We start from the raw sequence: 18,257 nt of genomic DNA on the forward strand, positions 1-18,257 counted from the left end.
GGAGATTAAAAAAAAAGGCAAATCATAAGCAATGGCTAATATTTTTTAAAATGATTTAAAACAAAGCTGGCAAAAAAACAAAAATAAAAGAATTCACAATAGGGGAAACACAAGGAAATTAGAAAACTATTTTGCCCAATTATGTCAATAAAAACTAATTTTAATGAAAATGATGAATAGCTACAAAATTAAATAGATTAAAACGTTAGGAAAGAATTTAAATTCTTAGAAAAAGTAATTGGACAAGTATATAAATGAAATCCCAAAAAGGGGGAGAGAAGTGAAGAACCAAGAAGAAAAACATTTACAAGTGAATTCTACCAAACATTCAAAGAATAGCTAATTACAATATTACATAAACTGAAGAACTAGGAAAAGGAGGTATCTTATCAAAAATCATTCTATAAAACCATAAAAAATCATTCTTAACACCGAGAATATAGAGAAACAAAGCAAAGAAGCAACTATAAACTAATTTCCCTAATAAATATGGACATAAAAGGATTTAAGAGGTTATAATAACATACAAGAAAGATACATTATGACCAAGTTGAATTTATATCCAGAGTGCAGCAAATTTAGGCTCGAGGTAAGGAATGACTAACAATAAGAACTATAAAAAAACTGGAATGAGTGGTCTTGTAAGATTGTTAAGATAAGAGGACATCTAATCATCCTCACAGATAAGGAAACTAAAGCCCAGAAAAGTGAAGTGGCTTGCCCAAAATCACAAGGGTAGTACGGGACAGCCAATTTTAGAACCCAATTTCTCTGTCTCTGAACCAGTAGTTTTTCCACTGCATCACATTCCTTTAAAGGAGACAGCTGGGGGGCACCAGGTGGTACATCGGCCCTATTAAGTCAGGAGGACCTAAATTCAAATGCAGCCTCACACCAAACACTTTACACTTACTAGCTGTGTGACCCTGGGCAAGTCACTTAACCCCAATTGCCCCCCCAAAAAAAAGACAGCTTTACAATTACACAAATGCCTGTGAAAGGCAAAGAACAAAAAAACCCATGTCAATTGTCTGGTTAATTACAAAAAATAGATAAAAAAGATTTTGATTTTGTAGCATAAACTGTCTTTAAATGCTCTCCTCTAACCAAGCACGTCCAATATGCAAATATGTTAAGATTAAATAAAATTTTAAGTGTAAGAAGTCCCTACACAATGGCACTATATAAATAGACTTATTTCACTGTATCTGATATTTCATTACCCCACACATTCCTTTCATTAGTGTAGATGACAAATCAACCACAACTTCTTTCTTGTCCATGTCTCCAGATAAATTTTCCAAGTAGGATCCACCCACATAGAGGAAATTTTCCAATGAGTCTTTTAATATTCAGAACTATTAGCTCCTCACTCAGACTGCCAATCTATAAGTCATGGGTTCCCCAATCAAAGACTAGATAATCATGTGTCAGGCATTTGGGAGAAGGAATTGTGTATTGAACTGGGATAGACTATAGTTGGGAAGCCTCCCCAAGTTACCATTAGCAACATAGATATACTGTGATTCTGATTCTTTAGTAATTTGTTCAAGTGCCACTATACCTTTCTAGCTTCATTTCCTCTAATTCCTATTTACTTCTTCTATACTCCAGTCACAATAGACTCACTACCCTCAAAATAATATGACTTGAGTTTAAATACCACCATACTTTTTTCATGCTGTTCTCTACAGATGAAAGTGTCTTTTCTCTTTCTCCTTTTTACCTATTGCCTCATATTCAAATATAAAACCACAGTGAAATGTCATCTTTTCAAAAAGCTTTCAGTGATACTTAGCTATGTCCTTGCCCCTCTGATCTCATAACCTTATTTTGAAATTCTTAAATATGCTCCATTAAATCATAAATGGAATTAAGGGGGTCTCAATTTAAATGTTAGTCCTACTTCCCAGCTATATGACCACCAGCCAATTTCTTAACCTCTTAGACCTTAGCTTCTTTTTCTAAAAAATGAAGTTGCCAAAATGTTCACATTGAGATTTTTTTCTCTCAATAACAAAACTGGAAATAAAGTAGTTTGCAAAGGATTAAGAAATGGCTAAATAATTTGGGGTACATGATATGAAATGGAACATTATTATGCTGTAAAAAAAACAATAAGAATTCAGATAAGCAGAGAAGTTTCTATAAATTTTTATAATGTGAAATAAGCAGCTATCTAAAGTCAATGAATCTATCAGAAAAGGCTTCAGAAATCATCTAATCCTCATATAAAAAATGTTCTAAATCACTATTGACTAGAGAAATGCAAATCAAAACAACTCTGAGGTACCACATCACACATGACAAAACGGATAATGGAAAATGTTGGAGAAGATGTGGGGAAAATTGGAACACTAATACATTGTTGGTGGAGTTGTGAAATGATCCAACCATTTTGGAGAGCAATTTGGAACTATGTCCAAAGGGCTATAAAATTGTGCATATCCTTTGACCCAGCAATATCACTTCTAGGGCTGTATCCCAAAGAGATCATAAAAATGGGAAAAGGAACTATGTGTACAAAAATATTTATAGCAGCTCTTTTTGTGGTGGGAAAGATTTGGAAATTGAAGGGATGCCCATCAACTGGGGAATGGCTGAACAAGTTTTGATACATAAATGTAATGGAATACTATTGTGCTATAAGAAAGGATGAGCAGGCAGACTTCAAAAATACTTGGAAAGACTTACATGAATTGATGCTGAATGAAATGAGCAGAACCAGGAGAACATTGTACACAGTAACAGCCACATTATAGGATAACTGACTTTGATAGATTTGGCTCTTCACAGCAATGCAAAAATCTAAGACAACTCCAAAAGATTCATGATGGAAACTGCTATCCACAACCCAGAGAAAGAACTATGGAGTCTGAATGCAGATGGAAGTATCCTATTTGCTCTCCTTTTTCTTTGCTGTTTTATTGCTTCAATTCTCCTGGTTCACTCACATTAGTTCCTTTTTTTGTCTGTTTGTTTGGTTTCGGTTTTTGGCCAGGCAATGGGGTTAAGTGACTTGCCCAGGGTCACACAGCTAGTAAGTGTCAAGTGTCTGAGGATAGATTTGAACTCAGGTCCTCTTGACTCCAGGGCTAGTGCTCTATCCACTGTGCCACCTAGCTACCCCCTCCCCATTAGTTCTAATTGATAAATATTGCTAAAATGAATCTTGTAAAAGTGAATGCTAAAAAATTTTGCAACAGGAGTCTTATAAATGAATGCTAAAACATTTTCTTGATATAACTGGGGAAAATATAAAATACTATTTAAATAAAAAAATAAAAACTAAGGGTAGGGAAATTAGTGACAAAAAGGTACATTTCAGCTTCCTATAAAGAAATTTAACCATCAAGTATCCAAACATATGAGCCACACCTCAAGATCAATGAGCACCCTAGGTCTCACGGGGTAAACTCAACTTTAAGGATTTAGAAGCAGAAAATACATTAGAGAGCACAGAGTTTTTAGTTAAAAGGGACCTGAAAGGCCATCGAATCCACCTCCCCTAATATTATACATAAGGAAATTGAGGCAAAGCAAAGTTAAGTGACCTGCCTAGCAACATACAATCTGAGCTTAGGTCTTCCTGATAACCTCAATTCTAGTAATTCATCTAGTCCAAATTTCTCTTACAGATGAAAAAAGTAAAGCCCAGAGTTATTCAAGGGAGTTCTAGGTTGGCTTGCCAATCAAAAAACTGGACAGTATAATCTCAAAATTCCAAACAAATCCAAGATATAAGGGGGAATCCCCTAGATGGAGAATTAGGAAATGTCAACAAGCAATCACAACGTCCCTAGACTTATGCAAAAACCAGCTTTATTACAAGAGAAATGAACATGCATGTGGAACCCAAAGGGTTCCCAGTCATTGCAGAAGTCTACATTTTTATTACAGCAGGACAAAGGGAGGAGGAGGATACCAGGAAGGGATGTGACATAGGACGGGGGATGGTGCATCAAGGGTGCAAAAAAAAGACAAGATCACTCCCCACAGTGGTGAAAGGTAATGGCAAAAGCCTCATTCTTTTTCCTCAGGAACTTCTAGACTATGAAGATAGGAGGGTCTGTTTATTTGCAAAGGAACCCAGCTGCACAAGCATTATGCTAGCCTGGCACAGACTAGCTAGCGCCTATCTTGCCTCCTAAGCATACACAGGGAGTCGAGCTTGGGGTGTAACAAAAAAATTATGTCAGCTCAAAGGGAGCTTCATCCTTGACACATTCAGGGTCTCCTACAAGCTCTGGGTCCAGAGTTTCTGGAAAATATGGCAACTCAAAAAACCAAGTTCAGGGGATCCCTTCACAGACAAACAAGATAAATTCTAACATATTTCCCCCTCCAAGTCTTCTGAGGACAACAAACATATTAGTAACAGGGAGTTAAGTGAAAAATGGCAATTTCTTACTTTAAAATTCAGGAAAACTCCTACTTAGAAATTTAGGAAATATTGCTTTAATTTTTGATAGCTGCAAAAACATGTTATTTTTCAGTAATGTCAGCTATTAGCGACCATCCCTTTTATTTTTGTCCTAATTTCTAAGAATGATCTCCAATCTGCCACATCTTAAGGGAGTATTTTTGGGAGATGATGAGAACTTTATGTAAAGAAATCTCAGACAGCCCAAACTCAACATACCATCCAAAGAGAAGACCCCTTAAACCTACACCTTCTGATTTCTCCATTTCTGTTGAAGATACCACTCATCTTCTAGTCACCAAGAGTCACAACCTACAAGTTATCTTTAACTCTTTAGAAAAGCATCATGCAAAAATGAAGAAAATGTATATACTGGTTTTTGTCCCCATTTAGTTATCACTAAAGAGCCATCAAACCTACACTTTCTGTTCAGATCTTTGTCTTCTTCAGGTTTGGGGTGGTGGCTGTTATATTTATCTGTCTCTGAGGTACACTGTAAGGTACCCTGAGATTCCCCCCACTATTATAATTGATTTTCTTCTTGTAAATAGTTTTCCTTTAAGAATTTAGATGTTACTCTATTCAATGCATGTTTTGACATTAATTTATTTATTGCCTAGGTTACCCTTTAAATATGATGCGTTTTCCCCATTTATCTTTTAATCCAGTCTATTTTTATTGTTGCCTTGTCAGAAATCATGACTCCTATCTTTTTTTCCAAACGTTATTTGAAATGCTTTATTTTAACTGTGTGAATCTTTGTGTTTTCAAGTGTTTCATTTGCAAAAAAAGGATTAGACTCAATGGCCTCTACTATCTTTTCCAGCCCAAAAACTACAATCCTATAATTTCGTATAAACAACAACAAAAAATGCTGGATTCTGCTTTCTAATCCATCCTACTTTCCCCCTCCATTTTATGGCCTGATTCATCCCATTCAGCTTCACTGCCTTAAGCGCATAATTTCCTCCATACTTTTTTATTATCTTTTCCCCTCTTTCTGCTTCCCAACTCCCTCTTTACAAAGGTTTTGAGGAGTGTGCTCAACACTACTGATCTATAGTTTATCCAATTTGCTTCTGCTCTACTAGTCTTTGACAGGTTCTTACCCTTTCTTTCCATCCTCTTATTCTCCCCTTCAAGATCCGTCCTCCAAAGAGAGGAGTTTGTTTTGCTTATGACTAATCATTCCCTCAAAATACACTACTTCTTAATACTCTCTCTTTCAATTCCCTGCTGAATTTAATATATTTCCACACTAAATTCTGTGTGTGTTCAACTCTGTCCAATTTACCTGTTCCCCCACCAGGTACCCTTTCCTCCATATTTGGATCATCTCCTCCCACACTTAAATTACATGAAGTAAGTTCCACCCTCTCCCTCCTTCCTTTCTTTCTTCCCTAGGGTTTCCTTTTTTCTCTTAAGATCATCAAAATGTAACTAAACTACTCCCATTTCCTCAGACTTACCGACTTCTTTTATGATGCTTGAGAAAATATCAGGGCTCTCAATGTTTTCCCTCTCCTTACTAGAATATAAACACTTGACCATCTGGAATTCTTTCTAACTGTTCAAACGTATTTACCCTTCTATGTTTCTCTTGCATTTCAAAGTATCTACTCAGGAATGGTCTTTTCATCTGGGATATTTCAAAATCCCCTATTTCATTAAAGGTCCACTGTATATAGGTAGGTAGGTAGCTAAGCAGCAAAGTAGACAGACTGCTAGGTCCAGAGTCTGAAATACTTGAGTTCAAATCCAGCTTCAGACACTTCCTAGTTGTTTGACCGACTCTGGGCATTACTAGCTGTGTCACCCTGGGCCGACTGGCCCACTCAATCTGTCTGCCTCAATATCAATGGAAAAATGAGGATAATAATAGTACCTACCTCCCAGGACTCCCTTAACCTGAAAGCTCCAGATTTTGGTTATGATGTTCATGGAAGTTACTATTTTGGGGTTTCCTTCAGGTTACTGGTGACTCACAAAGTGATATAAAGGGAACTAGGAGCCTAATTACTGAGGCAGTGCATGTGAGATTGACTATGATAACGTGGCATGATATTCCCTTCCCATCCCCACAGGCTTCTAGTCAGGGTGACACAGCTCCAGAAACCTTTGACTAAACTATATCTCCTTGTAATAGCTTTAGGCTCTAGGTGTCTCTGGCTTGCTATTCATCCCCCTCTCTCTAATCCCCAAAATGGAAGGCTCCTAATGAGCTATGCTTTGGGGCTGGGCTGTTTTATCTGGACCTCATCCCTAGTGCCCACAGGCTTCTGACCTTCTCTTAGCTCTAGCCTGGCCTAGCAAAACACAATATATTTTCTATTTAAGAGTTGTTGATCATTTTTCTGTGAGGCGCTTTTTAAGAAAATATTATTGGATTAACTGCAATAAAGCTGAACAGTTTTCCCTCCACTCATTCAACCATCTTGAGGCAAGTTCATTCTCAACTCTTCATTCTTACCAACTTGCCTTATATATAATTTGCCATGTTTTGTTGATTTCATCTCAACATTTCTTCCACCCTCCCCTTTCTCTCTAACACCTACAACTCAGGGCTAGACCTTCATGATCTTTATCAAACCTATGCTCCTGCAATAGCATCCTTGCATATAGCCTCTCCCTCCATCAAGAATTCTCCTCCTCATTTTGTTTAGAATGAAATATTAATTCCTGTTTGTCCTTTTTGGAAATGTTTCTTTTAAAAAATTGTCTTTTTTTCTATTATCACTTTCATTTCTCAATACATCCCTGCCCTATCCAGTGAGCTATCCCATGTAACAAAAAAAGAAGAAAAAGTAGTTCAACAAAACTAATACATCACCAAGTCTGACAGCATATGCAGTTTCCCACATCGACAGTCTCAAATACCTGAAAAAGAAGGAGGAAGGGCCAAGCTTGGTCACTATAATCAAGTAGTGAGAAGATCCTCCTTTCTCTACTCACCAGGACCCAGGAGAGCCCAGAACCCATAGGGGCAAAATAGAAGGATCTGCCACCACTTGAGTGTCCTTTTCCATTGCTGTTTAAAGGCTCATATGGCTTGAATGAAATGAGAGTCAATGATTCTATTTCTTCTAGTGAAATAGATCAGAAGTATCAAATGCCAAGATTAAAATGTAATTGGGAAACATTTAACAAAATAAGAACAATAACAGAATATTCCTAATATCAACTGCAGTTTGTAAGCCAATATGCAGCCCTAGTACCATTCAGTGGCCCATTTCTATTTGAGTTTGATTGTACTGATGAACCTTTAAGGACATATAGAACTTTTCATCTGCTCTACAACTGAACTGTTTTTTAGATGTTGTTTCCCCCAAAATCGAGTCTTGCTCTCAAAGGGCTCACTTTTTCTATTTGTGTTGTCTCACTGAGTAGGGTGCTTGACACACAGTAAGTACTTAATGCCTTTTCATTCATTCTATGAATTGTTCTACTGGCTCTGTTTATTTTACTCTGAATCAGTTTCCATGCCTTCCTGAATTCTATATATTAACTGTTTCTTATAGTGAAGTGATATGCCTTTTCATTTGTGTACCATAACATCTGAAGGGTATCTATCTTGGCCCCAGTTCTTTACTACCACAAAAAGTGCTAAAATGAACATTTTGGTGTTTGTGGGTCCTTTTTTTTTTTAATACATTTTAAACTTCTTTGAAGTACATACTTAGCAAGGGGATCTCTTGAGTCAAAGTTTAATGGTCTAACATATTTCCAAATTGGTTTCCCAAACAGTTATAAAGAAATTAGACTAATTTACACATCTACCAGTGTATCTGAGTGTTTGTGTTTCTTTACCCTGTCCCTTGGGTATTTAAAATTCTCTATAATTTGTCTCCAGCCTTTCTTTTCTTTTCATACATTCTTCCTGCACCTATCTCAAAGAGCTGTTCTGAGGATCAAATGAGACAATATCTGGAAAGCGCTTAATGCCTACTATGACAGGCACTGCTATCTAAATGCTTATTTATTTCCCTTCCCTTTCCCCATATGTTCTCCAGAAAATCTTTCCCTAGCAGCTTAGGCTTCCCTACTTCAGGCCATTTCTTTTTAAATTTTTTTTAAATTTATTTTTGGGCAATTGGGGTTAAGTGACTTGCCCAGGGTCACACAGCTAGTAAGTGTCAAGTATTTGGTCTGAGGGCAGATTTGAACTCAGGTCCTCCTGAATCCAGGGCTGGTGCTCTATCTACTGTGCCACCTAGCTGCCCCCATACTTCAGGCCATTTCTGAAGCACCTAAAGAGCTTTCAAATGCCAATAAATGGGTTCTGGGCTGTCCTGGAATCTGGTGAGCAGGGAAGGGCAGAGGGAAGGGCAGATGGTTCATTTTTCTTCATTAAACATTTGAAACAAATAAAAGGTTTATCTTCAGAGATTAAATAATGATAAAATCATGAATGGATTAGCCTGAATGGCTCAAAATTTGCCGAAGTTTTGACAAGAACAGAGAAGAATTTCAAACATGAGTGTTCTTCAATTAAGTACTAAGTTTTTATGAAGATGACACCCCTCACTCTCAATTTTGCTTAATTGAGACAACTATGGATGCTATAAAATAATTAGACCTCAAGGGATTATTTAAAAAGATACTCAGCTGTTGCTAATAACTTAGAAGAACCCTGGGGTACAATTATTTCTTGTTGCCCATATTCCATGGTGCTTTCAACCTCACTAAATTCCTTTTCATCTACTCTTACTCTAAGAGTAAAGACGAACAAAGTACCAGTACTGTAGAAACTATTTTCTCACTGACTATAAACAAGTTCACCTTTTCCTCTTCTCCAATCCTCCAAAAGTTTTCCCCAATACACATTACATGGGATTAGAGGAAGACCAATTTAACATGGAGACATTTTGCCTGGCATTGAATTCCCAATTATCTATATAAAAACTGCATATACATCCTAGCAAAAAGTGTATTAAGCTATACTATAATTTTCATACCATCACTCTGATAACAGTAGGTAGGCCTTAGTAATCTCTAGCAACCCATTTCTAACTATCTTAACCCAGAGTTTTCCAAACTATGATCCGGATGTATAAGAAGCAATAGCCAAAACGACTGGCAATTTTCAAGGACAACTTCCAAAAAAATTGGTTTTTTTTCCCCCAAAGAAAACAAAGGTCAAAATCAACAAAGATTGGTCAAACATCTGAACTTGCTCTCATTGACTGAGAATCCAGCCTAACAACTGAATGGCACACGCAAACAAAGTAAAATCTTAGTTGGTAGGTATATGCATATGCCATCAATCAGTGTTCTGAGTGCTGCTTGCTGCCTGGAACATAAAGCATCAACTCAAAATTAATCTTTCTGTAGAAGTATCAAGTATTATAATTTTCTGTTATAGTTATGTTTGAAATTTAATAAGTTAAACCGTTATTTTTTTAAATTTTCTAAAGATAGATAATAATCTTTTGTGAGAGGCAAATACAAAACCAGTATGAAGAGAAAATCCACTAGAACAGCTGTAACTAAGAAGCAAAGATATTAATGATGGGTTAAACCAGCAGAAATACAAGACAAAAAAAAAAGTAAGAAGCTCAAATCTAGGAAATATAATCCACTATACTTACAACTACGATTCACAAGTACTGGTACTGATGGAGAAGAAACACATGGTAGGTCTGCTTTATACACTTTAAAAGCATTTAGCATAAAACCTATCAGCAAGCATCTATTAAGTGCCTACTATGCTCTAGGCACTGGAAACAAAACCAAAAGGAAATAATCCCTGTTCTCAAGAAGCTTACATTGTAGTAGAGGAGAAAGTAAAAGTATATATCATGTACACACGAATAAATACAAAGGAGAGGGAATAACACATAAGGGTTTCATTAGAAGGCGGTACTTGACTTGGAAAAAAAAAACAGTGATTCTATGAGGTGCAGATGAGAAGGAAGTATATGCCAGGTATGAGAAACAAAATTAATGCAAAGGCACAAAAGGAGAGGTGAAGTCAAGTCTGTGAGTAAATAAGAAACAGTAAGAAAGCCAGTATGGCTGGAAAAATTGATTGTGAACAGGTTGCAAAAGGCTTTAAATGCCAAACAGAAAAGTTCATGCTTCATCCTAGAGACTATACAATAGGGATATAGTGTAGTTGATTAAACAGGAAGGTGATATAGTCAACCTGAACTTAATGAAAATTGCTTTGGAAATGGTGTGGAGGATGGACTGGAATAGGCAAAGACTTGAAAAAGGGAAACCATTTAGGAGGCAATTGCAATAGTGCAGGCAAGAGGTGGTGAAGGTCTGAACTAAGCTGGTTTACTGTGAAGGGGTCAGATAGGAAGGGGTATTGTGGGAGTCTTAATGTCAAGATTTAATGACTGGAAAATGGTGATGAAATGAGGCCAATGTGGCGATGAATTGTTTGGGGCAGAATCTTGTTGGTGTTATCCGTAAGACATCTAGTTTGAAATGTCCAAAAGGCAATTGGCAATGAAAGACTGGCACTCAGAAACAGAACTGGGGGCCATACAAATGATAGTATTCCCAAGAGAGCACAGAGAAACAAAAGGGAAAGGATAAAGCTTCAGGCATATACCCACAATTAGTGAGCATAACATCTAAGATGATCTATCAAAAATTCCTGAGCAGGAAGGATCAGAAGAAAGTAGGAGAAGTAGGACAGAGTGTCACGAATGACTAATATCTTGACAGTGTACAAGCAGGTTAACAAGGTGAGTATTTACAGAGAAAATTAAATACTTTTAACAAAACTCTTTCAAAGATACGTCTTTGACGGCAAAAAGACTCAATCATATATGGTCACTTAGAAAATGTGTAAGCATGAAAGGCCTCATCAGAGAGAAACATTACCTTCAGCTTTCTTAAGAGCTGAAACAAAGCTTAGCACATACATCATGTGAAAGTTTCAAATGGTTCCATTTTCAAATAGGTTGAGAAATCATTCCTCCACATGTCTGAAGACTATGTGATCCATTAACTGAGAAACCGAAATCTTCCTATTGTGCACAAGTACAGAAAACTACAGATATAGCATGCTATGCTGTTAAAGAAAAATTTGTTATTTTGCAGTTTAATATAGCACTGCTACATTAGGATAAATTTTCAATACAATTGACATTTTAAAAAAACACACTGAATCCATTTAAAATAATTATAGTCAATATAAAATACTTGGGAGTCTAACTGCTAAAACACATACAGGAATTATACGAACACAATTACAAAACACTTCATACAAATAAAAACAAATCTAAATAACTGGGAGAAATAGTAATTGCTCACATACAGACCCGAGTCAATATTATAAAAACGACAATACTAACTAATTTTACTTATTCACTGCCATAGCTAGGAAAAAATACAAAATTCATCTGGAGGGGGAAAAGTTCAAGAATAGCAAAGTAACAAAAAAAAAATTAGAAGGAAAAAGTCCTAACAGAACCATATTGTAAACTATACTACAAAGCTATAAATTATCAAAAACAATTTGGTATTAAGAAAAAAGATTAATGGAATTTCAGATCAATCAAGAATCAGTTGATCAACAGAACAGATTAAGTACATAATATACAAAAGCTAATGACCACAACTCAGTTAGTGCTTGATAAAGCCAAAGATCCCAGCTACTGGGGCAAAAACTTGCTATCTGACAAAATTACTGGAAAAATTGGCAAGCAGTCTGAGGTAAGGTTGGTAAGACCAACATTTCACACTGTATACAAAGATAAGCTCAAAATGGGTACTTATTTAGACAAGAAGGGTGATAGCGTAAGCAAATGTAAAAATACATCAAAATTCCAAGATTCAAGATAAAACATGCTATCCACCTTCAAAAAGAGAACTGATGGACTTAAAGTAAAACTGGAGTGTATCTTTTTCTTTCTTTCTTATCTCTGGAAGACTGTTAATATGGAAATCTGTTTTGCATGACTTCATATTTGTAATGAATTCTGTATTTTTGCCTTCTCAATGGGTAAAGTAGAGGGAGGTAAACCTGAAACTTAAAACAGATTTTTTTTTTTCAAAAATCACATTGACATGGGGCAGCTAGGTGGTGCAGTGGATATAGCACAGGCCCTGAAGTCAGGAGGACCCAAGTTCAAATCTGGCCTCAGATCAAACACTTGACACTAAGCTGTGTGACCCTGGGCAAGTCTCTTAACCCCAACTGCCTTAAAAAACAAAATCACATTGACAGAATGATGATAAATCATAATGGATTCTGTACTGACAGAGTTAAAGGGATGTGAAAACAAAGCACTGGTCTAAAAGCAATGTAGATACACTGAATGATTTGATTCATAATTGCTTAACTGAGAAAAAAGCAAAATGTTATTATACCGTATTTCAAATTATGAGGAAAATCAACTTTACAACAACAGTCCAATAACGGTTGGTTTTGGTTTTTTTTTTTTTGGTGAGGCAATCAGGGTTAAGTGACTTGCCCAGGGTCACACAGCTAGTTACTAAGTGTCCAGTATCTGAGGCTGGATTTGAACTCAGGTCCTCCTGACTCTAAGGCCAGAGCTCTATCCACTGTGCCACCTCACTGCCCTCAATAATATTTTGGGGGGGGCAAAAATGTGACAATATGGGGGACAGCATAAGTCATTTACATATTACTGTAAAATATGTTAGCTTTGAATCAAAGTACTTCAAAAGATGATTGACCTCAAAGGAAAAAAAAATCAACATTTTTCTTAGTAAAGGTAAAGGAATTTCTTTTTATTTTATGAAATAATAAAAAGGTATGCCCCATTCAAAATAACTAAAAAAATGCATAAAATATTTCGTATTTGATCAACAGAGTCAGACTTAAGACCTATGAAGATATAGTTACAAATACACACTGTAAAAAAAGAAATTACCTAAAAATCTGGAAAGACAGTTAATGTTCACACCTAAGCTACTGCAATAAAAAATATACTACCCAAATTAAATCACAGATTTAGTATACCATCCAAACATAGTGACATATTATTATACTGTAAGAAATGATGATTATGAAGAATTCAGAAAAGCAGGGGGAAAATATTATTTAAAAAAGTAGCATTTATAGTTTTTTGAGCTTTTCAAGATGCTTGGCATCTTATTTGAGCCTCACAACAACCCTGAGATTTAGCTATTATTAGCTCCATTTTACAGATGAGAAAACTGAGGCCCAAATTAAAGTGACTTGTCAAGAGTTATAAGGCCAGTAAGTGTCCGAGTGAGGATTTGAAACCAGATCTTCCTGACTACAAGTTCAGCACTCTTATCCACTAGGCCACTTAGCTGCAAAACATATGATATGGTGCAAAACAAAGCATGAATATATACACAATTACTACAACAATGCAAATGGAAAAACTGAGAGCAAAACAAAGCACAGTATAATTTTAATGCCCAATCACAGCCCAACTAACCATAAAAATGTACTTCTCTCTCTTAGCAAAAAATGTGTGTGTATGGGGGTATCCCCATGGGTATACAGTATTGCACCTAATATGTGACTTGGTTGACAGGTTGGTTATATAAATAAATGAGAATGGGAAGGGGGAGGGGGAGAGGAATCAAGATAGCAGTATAAAGAAGCACTCAGTTGAGCTCTTCCGACATTCCTTTCCAAAAACTTTAAAATAACTCCTCAAATCGAATTCTGAAGTAGCAGAGCCAACAAAAGGTCAGAGTAAGATAGTCTTGCTGCCCAAGACAACATAGGAGATCAGAGAGATCTGCGATATGAGGAAAGAGGCTAGCTTGGAGTCCATGTAGATGAAACAGCAGTGGTGGGACTAGATGATGGTAAAAGAATCAGCAGCAGGTTCTGAAAGATCTCAAACCAGAGACGGTATGGGTAACTGGCAACTGAACAGAAAGAGATTACAGAGTATCCTCTGTGCCAGCACTAGACCCAGGACCAGATGCTGTTTGGCAACTCCACTGTCTACATCACCTCCAGGCAGGGAAGAACATTTATGGTCTAGGACAGGGATAGGTAACCAGCGGCCCTTTGACTGAATCCACATTTCACAGAACAAATTCCCTTAATAAAAGTGAAAATACAGCACCCAAGCACCTAGAAGGCCAGAAGTGGCAGGGAAGCCTCAGGTTCTCCAACCCCCCCACCCCGCCCCCGGTCCAGGGAGAAGTCCCAAGGGTCAACTATTTGTCAACTCCACTGCCAATATCCACTGAGGGATCATAGTTCAAGGGCAAAGAAGAGTATTTTCAGTGAAGAGGCAGTGGAAGCCTGAGGAACAGTATCAAACCTAAGGGATCAGGGGCCCTTCCTGGGTAAGAAGGACCAGAGTTCAAACAAAGACAACAATGACCACACCTCTTCCAAATATTACACCACCTTGGAAGCACCAAAAACTTCCAAACCCCCAAAACTAGGTCTGAAAACAGCAGTGTGGAAAACATTTGAAGCTTGAGACAGAGCCCCTTTGCCCTCAATACTGAAATAAAGTTACAAATCAAGAGGTAGGAAAATGAGCAAACAAAAAAAGAACCTGACCAAAGGAAAAAAATTATGAAAAGACAATTTAAATCTGTGTAAAAGAGGCACAAAAAAAATTATAAAAAACTCCTTAAAAAGTAGAATTGACCAAACAGAAAGAGGTACAAAAGCTCACTGAAGAAAATAATCCCTTACAAATTAGAACTGGTTAAGTGGAAGCTAATGACTACGAAACATACTATGAAACACCAAAAAACAATAAAACAAAAGGAAAAAAATAGAAAAAATTTTAATTTGTTCATTTTTTAAAATTCCCCAATCCCGAGATCCTGAAAATCAAGAGATAAGTAAACATAAAAGTTACCAAAAAAAAAACCCCACAAACAAAAAAACCAAATTGAGTAAATAAAACTAGGAGACAGTTTTACGGAGGAAAAAAAATCAAAAAAACAGATAAAACATCAATTTGATTTTTTAAAAGAAGAAAACCAAATCACTAGCATCAAAAATGAAAAAGGTGAATTCATCACCAATGAAGATGAAATTAAAACAATTAATTTTGTCCAATTATATGCCAGTAAGGCAATCTAAATGAAGTAGGTGAATATTTACAAAAATGTAAACTGCCCAGATTAACAGAAGATGAAATCGAATACTTAAATAATCCTATCTCAAAAAAAGAAATTGAATATGTCATCAATGAATTCCCCAAGAAAAAAATTCCCAGGATTAGATGGTTTCACAAGTGAATTCTACCAAACATTTACAGAACAATTAATCTCAATACTATATAAACTATTCGAAAAAATAATAAAGGAAAGAGCCTACCAAATTCATCATGACATGAGTGATTTTGATACCTAAACCAGGGAGAGCAAAAACAGAAGAAAACTATTGACCAATTTCTTATATATCAAGGCACATATTTTAAATAAAACACCAACAGATAACAGCAATAAACCATAAAGATAATACATTATGCCAGGTGGGATTTATACTAGGAATACAGGATTGGTTGACTATTAGGAAAACTATCAGCATAACTGACCATATCAATAACAATTACAACAAAAATTATGATTGTTTCAATAGACACAAAAATAGCCTTTGACAAAATACAACACCCATTCCTATTAAAACCATTAGAAAGCATAAGAATCAATGGAACCTCTTAAAAGGATAAGTAGTATCTAACTAAAAAACAAACTATAATGAGGATAAACTTGAAGCCTTCTCAATAAGATCAGGAATGAAGCAAGGATATCCATTACCACCACTATTATTCAGTATTGTACTACAAATGCTATTTTATAGCAATGACAAGAAAAAAGAAATTGAAAGAATAAAAATAGGCAATGACAAAACAAAACAACCACTCTATGCAGAAAACATGATGGCATACTTAGAGCACTCTAGAGAATCGATAAACTAGTTGAAACAATTAACAATTTTAGCAAAGTTGCAGGATATAAAATAAACCCATCCCTATATATTACCAACAAAATCCAGCAAAACGAGATAGAGAAATTCCATTTAAAATAATATAAAATACTTGGGGACTCTACCTAGACGAAACCAGGTATTACATGAATACAATTACAAAAGACTTCTCATACAAATAAAGATAGATCTAAACAATTCTAAAAACATCCACTGCTCATGAGTTGGCAGAGCCAATATGATACAAATAACAATTCCACCTAAGTTAATTTAGTTATTTAATGCCATACCAAACTACCAAAGAATTATTTTTATAGAGCTGTAACAAATAAAAAGTTTGAGAGAATTAGTTTCTGGGTAATTAATAATTTTACTAATAAAAGGATAGCTATCTGGTTGTCTCTAGTAAATCTCTCCTGGAAGCCCCTTCACTCTCACATATATATATACCTTAGGAAGAGTGGATGTTCCCAACAGGCAGCAATCAACTCTGATGGGTTAAAAATTTAATAAGAATGAATATTACAATGATAAGTGGACCTATTCTAATGAGAGGCTGGGGACCAGTGACTTTGATTAGGAGGTCACTTACACTTGAAGACCACCCCAGCCTCAGGCAATCTAAACAAAGGATCTAGCCCCACCTAAGCCAGAGTAGAACAAGATGGGCCAGAATTCAACTAGATTAGGTTTTTCTTAATAAGGTTCTTCTAGTTGGGTGGAATAAGAATTCCACCTAAATAAGATGATCTAAGTGGGGCAGATTTGTGGGCAAGGTCAGTAAGGTCTTTCAAAGACTGACTGTATTAAGAAGCTGTGAGAATTTATTTCTGAATGAATTTTTTCCTATTAAAAAATCTTAATCTCAATTAATAATTAGAGCTAAAAAAATTTAACAAAATTCATCTGGAAGAACAAGAAGGTTAAGAATATCAAGGTAATCAATGAAAAGAAAAAAAAAGAGATTAAAGAAGGCAGCTTAGCAGCAGTTCCAGATTTCAGATTATACTACAAAGCAGTAATTATCAAAACAATTTGACATTGGCTAAGAAACAGAGTGGTAGATCAGTGGAACAGATTAAGTACACAGTAGTTAATGACCATAGAAATCTATTGGGTCTTTTTTAAACCCAAAGAGCCAAGGTTTCAGGGTAAGAACTCACTATTTAACAAAAATTGCTAGGAAAACTGGAAAGCAATTTGGCAGAAACTAGGTATAGACCAACATCTCACACTGTATATGAATATATATATATATATATATATATATATATATATATATATAATATATATATAATATATATATATATATATATATTTACAAATAAGGGGTGACAGGGGCAGCTAGGTGGCGCAGTGGATAGAGCACCGGCTCTGAATCAGGAGGACCTGAGTTCAAACCTGGCCTCGGATCAAACACTTGACACATACTAGCTGTGTGACTCTGGGCAAGTCACTTAATCCCAATTGCCTTAAAAAAAAAAAAGAAAGAAAGAAGGGGTGATACCATAAGCAAATTAGGGGAGCATGTAAATTTTACTTGTCAGATCTAACAGAAGACTGTGTGACTAAATAAAACGGTAGAGAGGTTCACAGACAGTATAACAAATAATTCCGATTACATGAAATTAAAAAGCTTCTGCACAAACAAAACTAATGCAGCCAAAGACAGAAGTAAAACAGGAAACTGGGAAAGTAATTTTACAAGTTGTTCTGCTGAGGGCTTTGTTTCTCAAATATACAGGGAACTGAGACAAGTTGACAAAAACATCAGCCACTTCCCCAACTGATAAATGGTCAAGGGACATTAACAGGAAGTTTGCAGAAGAAATCAAAGTTACCAATAGTCATGTGAAAAAAATGCTGTAAATCACTACTGATTAGAGAAATGCAAATTAAGACAACCCTGAGATACCACCTCGTATCTATGAGACTGATTAAAGTAACACAAAAGGAAAATGACAA

General features: G+C 35.9%; 1 protein-coding gene across 4 annotated transcripts in view; it reads right to left on the reverse strand.

Annotated features, from left to right (window-relative positions):
- Positions 1–18,257, reverse strand: part of ZFAND6 (zinc finger AN1-type containing 6) — a 97,376-nt gene that overhangs the window by 63,806 nt on the left and 15,313 nt on the right. Inside the window, exon 2 of one of the 4 annotated variants that reach the window (XM_078151116.1) lies at positions 7,254–7,300. The exons of 2 other annotated variants lie outside the window; for them this stretch is intronic. The gene's annotated coding sequence lies outside the window, so the exon portion shown is untranslated. Of the gene's footprint in view, positions 1–7,253; positions 7,301–18,257 lie in introns of those variants that run through there. One more of the 4 variants, XM_020965817.2, reaches the window with a different exon arrangement.

This window comes from Phascolarctos cinereus, unplaced genomic scaffold (assembly GCF_003287225.1).
Source record: "Phascolarctos cinereus isolate Bilbo 61053 unplaced genomic scaffold, phaCin_HiC Scaffold_3;HRSCAF=262, whole genome shotgun sequence".
Classification (NCBI taxonomy): Eukaryota; Metazoa; Chordata; class Mammalia; order Diprotodontia; family Phascolarctidae; genus Phascolarctos; species Phascolarctos cinereus.